Raw genomic sequence first — 7075 nt, 5'->3', positions numbered from 1 at the left:
AAGAAGCAAGAAGCCAAAGGTCCATTGGACAAGGCAAATCATGTTGTTGAGAAGATGCACATGTGTTGCACTTACTGCCATAAGCAAGGACATATTGCTGCAAAATGTTGGACTCTGAATCCAACAATGCTTCCACAAAACTTGAAGAAGGTGGAAAGAGAAAATGACAGGAATGGAAAGAAAGATTCCATGAATGATGTGTTTCAAGATGATTCACATGTTGATGTTGATGTGCAGACAGAGGTCCTACCTTTGAGATGGATTGGTAAGAAATGGTTAGAGTTCTTATCCAATTAAGGTTGCATGTCTTTTGAAAATGCATCAAATCAATAGAATGCATTTCTTTATTAATGAGATGCAAGTTGCAGGTTTTTACAATGAAGGTGAATGGAAAAGTTGAGTAAGAGACTCACTTTATTGCTGCAACATTATATTCATTTCAGCTTTGAAATTACAGTGTGCTTAAGTGAAAGTTGAAAGATGAAATGCATGCATAAGCTTGATATGCATGAACACAGGGATGTTGATGATTTCCTTGTATTTCAACATGTATGTTTAATTAACTTGCAGGGTTGTTTGCTTTGACATGCATGTGATGCAATATTGACTTGGGCAAAGTTGATTTGGTCTCCAGGATGGAGATAATGATGAAGTGTTTCATCTTTGGAAAAGAATCCTTGAGATATTTTCCACATGTTTGACTTGAAGGGTCAATTGTTTAAAGGCATGTTTTTTTGGCTTGTTATCTAGTCAATCATTTGTATGCAGATATAAAGACATGGAGGTGTTCACAAGATGTGAAAATATGTTTCTTTTGTTGAAGCAGGAGTTTAGGCCATCCAGTGGTTGTCTATAATCCTGTTGTTGTTAACAATTGTTGTTGATAATATGTCAAACAAGTACAAATGAAAATTTTGTGAAGCAGATGTAACTTCACATTGGTTTGATCCACCTTGGACCAATGATCAAGGCAGAGAAGTTCAAACTACCTTCTGTGACCTTCTTAGCAGGAGTTTTGCATGAAGTCAAGGAGGAAAATAGTTCTTCCCAAGAGGACAAGCACATCCAGGAGGGAAGTGTTCAAAGGTATTGGCTCAGAGGCATTAGCTATGCAAGGCAAGTGTATGGAGGCTGAAAGAAGAGGGTGATGTACTCTAATTTATTGTTTAGATCAGTGTTTCATTCTTTTGGGGTCCAAAAGTTCTTTTTAGTGGGAAGATGTGATCCAAAATGGATCTAGAACAGACTTCTAAGTCTAAAAATATTCCTCACAGAGGAAAATGAAAGTCAAAGGATGCTCTTGTAAATAGTCTCATTACAGAGATCTCTTCATTATGAATCTAATGCAATTTGAATGGGCTAAAATGGACTTTGGATGAAGAAGTTATCATAGAAAGAAGTTTGCCCATTGTCCTTTGAAAAGGAGGCAAATTGTTATAAAAATGGGACTTAAGAGAAATAAGGCTTTCTATATAAAAATTGCATCAGAAGGGTTTAAAGGGTGGACTTAGACCAAAGGCCTTAAGGACCCCCTATCAACAATCTCTGATATGTCACATTGGAGTTAGGCCTTCGCCCGATATCGGGACCCCAGACAGAGCAATATGCGATATGTGATCAATGCGATAAAGAGATTCTGATGATCGGCAGATCGGCGATCATCATAGTCAAAGGGAAGAACCCTCGAGCTGTTACGAATGTGATAGCGACATGTGATGTGTGATATCAGCCATCGGATCGGAAAAGAGATCAACAATTGTGATTGAATCGGCGGATCGGCCATATCAGCGATCAGCGAATCCCCGATACAAAGGCCAAAGCACCATGCGAATTGCGACTATGATATGTTGATAAAGGGTGGACCCGATGAGAATTATAAGCACGAGTGTATAAAATTTGAAATCCATACTTTTGGATTCTCTGTGTATTATCCGTGTAACTGGGTTTTTGGCCATAACACAAAGCGATTACGATATGCGATGAAAAGGCAGACCCGCTAGGAATTATGGATGCAATTTCATAATATTTTAAATCCGATTAAATGCACATGATGTGTTTTGCATGCATTTCCTGTGTATTTCCATTATTTGGATATTTCGGCCAGAGGAAGTGTTATAGACATTTTTGTGCCTAACAGCATGAAGCATGAAATGTCAATAATCTGAGGGATCCAAAGTCCCTAAATATGTTGTTCCTACCCCTAGAGGAACAAGGTCAGCAAACCACAGCATTGAAAATCAGTTCTCCACCTGAAAACACTCAAAAACAAGCTATTTCTGGATCATGTCAACTGCTCCACTGAGCATCTGCGCTGAATGTCAACTGCTCCACTCTGTACCTGCGCTGAATGTCAAAAGCAATGAAGGCTACCTGCGCTGGGCGAGATTGGCCAAGTGGCACAGTCATTCTGCAAGGTGTCAAATGCCCAGGAAGCTTCCAAAATGACACTTGGATCAGGGAATTTGCCTTGTGATGAGTAAGAGGATCTAGATCTCCAAGTGGAAGCAAGAAACTCCAAGTGGACTCAAGAACTGAAGAATAACTGAAGTGGGAGAGGACACTAGTCAGCTTCATGTCAGTCTCAAGCTGACTCATCCTTTCTCTAAAAACTTCTATATATAGAACTCTCTCATGAGGTCTAGAGAGGCTGGAATTTTGTGTAAGTAAGGAAGTGCTGTTGGTTTGAGTATAGAACTATTGGGTGATTGCTTTGAAGGAGGTGAAGAGGAGATTTCTTTCTGCTGGGAGGTGTTGCTGGATTGGGCCTATTATGGTTGTAACATTCTCAAAACTTTACTTCTTCCATTAATAAAGCATTTGAGGTTCTTCTATATGCATGTATCTTTGTGGTGTATTGATGCTTGTATATTTGATTTATTCTAATCCTTGAATCAATTATGGATGCATGCTTCTTGTAGTTTCCTTTTCTTGTGCTTTTACAGGATCTTTGTGTAGCTGGGCCGGTGAAAGAGCAAGGAGCTAGGAGCAAGCAGCAAAGAGGGAAGATTGGATCAACCATTAGCGGAAGATAACGGTTAGTGGATCCCCTTTCTCTTCTCTCTCTCATCTCATAAAGAAGTAATCTTGAATAGCTTTGCATTCGGTTGTTGCTGAGGTACTGTCACCCTTAGAGTGGGATAGGGTCATTCCGTATTGGATACTTTTCCCAACAACAAATTGGCGACTCCGCTGGGGATCGTATCTTTTTGGTTGTTTGTGTTTTTTGCTATTCATTTCATAAACAAAGGGAGTACCGAATCGAACTGTGTTTGAATCTTTCAAATACAAAGTAGAGGGCAGCTACTCTAGCTCAGTTTCTGGGCAAGTTTATGATTTGAAGAGCTGATCCACAAGGACTCTAATAAGCTCTTAGTGATAGCTTTTCATCCTCCTTGTCATTCCTTAGTGTGTCCTTGACTGATAGCTTCTGATTTGAGCAAAAACTGTGAATTTTTGAGCAATCTGTGACCCAGAAACCAAGAGAAACGAAAGTTTTGTTCTTCAGTGCAGGCTGTACAAAGGTTGTCTGCATTTCAGCGCAGTTCCCGAAGGGGCTACCTGCGCTGAGGGTCAAACAGACAGTGTCCCACTTGCGCTGGACCAGTCTTGCCTTGTGCTACTGGGGTTTCCTGCTATTTCTTGCCCTGTTTTCACTCTTGTTTTTGCTGTTTGTTACCAGTCAGTGTGCCTATCTGAAACCAACTTCCCTTGTCACTATTCCGCCTCGGTTGTTAAAGGAACTTTGTTTGTTCTTTGTGTATTTCTTATATCATTTATAGTTTCCCATAACGAAAGTGAACTAGTCTTGCTGTGGCCTCTTAGATCTAGACCTGTGATAAAGTGTCGTTTTGATCTTAAGAGTTAGTTTGTTTGCTGTTCATAGCTGATTGGGCTTTTGCTGTCATCATTTTGTTTGAGTTTATATATTTCTAGTGTCGAAACAAGTAAATCTTAAGGTGTCTTTTGATTTTGGACAAGCTTGTTTGCTTTCACTTGAAATTGAATTCAAAATTATACAACAGCTTTCTTTTTGCATTACGCCAACATTAAGAAAGAGAAAAGAAATACTTGCATTGTGCATGTGCATTATGACAGTTTGCATGTTGATTTAGGGGAAATGAATTAGTGTGTGCTCTATGATCTATGTGAAAAGGTGTTATCTTTCTTTTCCCTCAGTAGTTAAGGTTTTCAAAGTTGAAAGATTGAAAAGCTTGCTTATCATCTTAGACTGCATTTAGGAGTGTTACTATACATCTCATGGTGATCCATAAAGGCAAACTGCTAAACAAGATCAACATTAAAATAAATTGAATTTACATAACAACGCATTGAAACATAATGCAAACACATAGAGGTCTAAGCTAGAGACGTGTTCCGGCGTCGTTAAACGTGATATCTTAGCGTTGAGTGGTTGGGTGATTCCTCCACGGTGAAGCGATAAGTATCAATACGGACTTGTGCTCCCACGTACCATCGCGTATATATTGGGAGACCCCTATAGGAATAAATCCTTTATCCAATAGGAAACCGTGTCGGCCGCCCTACTGATCGCAATGCAGTGAACACAGCATTCACGAAGATCGACCACCCGTACCGTAAAACGTATTCTGTGGTTTTGCGAAAGGTTTGGCACACCCTCTACCTAGATCTCCAGAGCAGTTTCTTTTGGCCTTTTTCAAACTCTATAACTGAAAAAGTCCATCCGAGCATTTGTCACTTCGGGCTCGTTAAAACATCGAAGGAGACTAGAGTCATCTTTAGCTTTTTCTCGACTCTTAAAAAGTGAAAAAGCAAGTTGTGTCTAAGCGTCGTTATAAAATTTATTTTAAACGGAACATAATCACCTCCTATTCCCGCGTTGATCTTAAGTTGAGAACATGGAACGCCCCAACCAAGGAATTCCACATGATGGAAATCCTAGTCCATTCTCCTCTTGGGGAGAAGTTGGTGCGCCCCACATGGCCACATTGTCGCTTCGAGGACTGACAATTGGCTTGCCTATTTGGCTATTCTCAACTAATGTAGTTCAGACCACCATAGTTCCTGAACAGTCGAGTCAACAGTTAGATGAGTCTAAAGCTGCCCACCGGCCTTCTACTTCCCATAACTCTTCCTCCAATCCTTCATCTTCGCAGGGTAGAGCCGGCAAAAGCCAAGCTCCCATGGAGAAGAAGGAAAAGAAGAAGAAAGAGAAGAAGAAGAAGGAGCCTAAGGCGACTGGGGGCAAGCAAAAGACATCTAACAAAAACCCACACACAGCACAGACCGGGCCTAAATCGCCATGTGTCATATGTAGAGGAGACCACTTCCATAGAGATTGTCCCTGTATTCCCCGGATACTAAGGGACTGGTCCCCTCGGTTGCACAATTCGGGAGCATCAACCTCTGATAGCCATGTTGAATGCTTACCGTCAACCAGCGAAAGTGAAGGTTCAAGACAAAAGGGGGGAGCAAGATCCCCCTGTAGACTGTGTGAAGGCGATCACGCCATCCACCGTTGTCCCTTCTTAGACGAAGCGAAGAGAGTTTTGGAAGATCGCCCGGTTTCACCGTTGAGACTTCCTCCTGGATACAAAAAACTCGTGCCAAGTCCTTCGTTGGTTGAAAATACAGCTGGCCCACTCAAGTGGTCAGCTGAAGCGTCAGTCATTGAAAATGAACCTACTGAATCCAGACCAGACAAAAGTCTAAAGGTCGATACGGTAGTTGACCCGGTTCTTCCTTCAGAGGTTTCATCCTCAAATGACACCGTCACTGAAGATTCATCTTCAAATGACACCCTCACTGAAGAGAATAAGGATGACACCATCCAGATTCTTTTCATCAACACAGATTCTGATGAGCATCAGGGCAATGCGCCCATTCCTTTATCACAGGAAGGAACATCGTCAGGGTCATATCCGGCCGTATATTCGGTCCCACCACCAAGCAACCTGGTTGTATCCTTTGATTGGAACCAACTAGGCAAACCCCGGTTACCAGCCAGTATACCATTCAGAATCATAGTCCAAATCTACATAATGGTAATGGCTGGAACTATCATTGATGAAGGGGCATCTGTGAGTATCCTTTCCTCTATTGCTTGGAAAGCACTGGGTTCCCCAGAGCTTTTTCCTGAGATAAGAAATCTCTCGGGTTTTGATAAAGGAACCAGTCGACCGTTAGGGATCCTCCCCAATGTACCTGTTACATTGAAAGGGAAGACCGTTCAAATGAACGTGATGGTCGTTCAAGGACCCTTGGATTATAACCTACTCCTTGGACGAGACTATATATATTGCATGGGAGCTATAGTCTCCTCACTCTTTAGAGTAATGTGTTTTCCACATGAAGGAAGAATGGTCAAGCTCGTAGACCAACTTTCATTTCCGGGATCACGCATCGCAAATAGTCAAATACCAACCCTGAATGGTCTATTCACCCAAGAAATGTCTCCACCCCTAGTCCTCCTTCCCGATGAGTGCGAGTGATTCGGAAAGATGGGACTGGAACCCAGGGGGCATGCATCCTGGTCTGCTTTGGGCAGAGGAAACCTTGGGTATAAGGTAGAATTTCCGCGAAGGAGTGTGACTAGTCCGTACCCCGTCCGTGGATGGAAGAGGGGTTGTTCTAGAATAGAATTCTTTTGATAAGGTTACTTGTCTGACAAAGGTCATTCACCATTGTCTACTTCGGTAGACAGTGCCGAAGAAAGAGATTGATTTGCGGCAGCAAATAGAACCATCTTTGGGTAACCGGGAAGAGGCAAGCCTCACCCTTTAAAACAAATGTTTTATCGGATAAGTAGGGGCAGCCTTGAAATTATACCTTACACCTGGGGGCATGCAACCTTTTGGAGTGCAAGCAAGGGACGACTATTTATTTTTTAAATTTTTAGGTCCTCCCTTTAAACCTGTAGGTCTAACCCTTTAAACTCATAGGATTAGCCGTTTCCAAACTTGCATAAAGAAAGGATATGAGGAGCATAGCTTCGTGAGATAAAGCTCCATAAAAAATAGCTATCTCACAGGAGACATTCTTATCTTATGACTGGTATTTCGAGCAGTTTTACCGCGGAATTTATGCTCGTTAAAAA

The sequence above is a fragment of the Pinus tabuliformis genome, chromosome 7, assembly GCF_031772625.1.
Source record: "Pinus tabuliformis cultivar Carrire ecotype Pingquan chromosome 7, CPIR1, whole genome shotgun sequence".
Lineage (NCBI taxonomy): Eukaryota > Viridiplantae > Streptophyta > Pinopsida > Pinales > Pinaceae > Pinus > Pinus tabuliformis.
The sequence above is the reverse complement of the archived record's forward strand: the minus strand, read 5'-3'. Positions refer to the sequence as shown.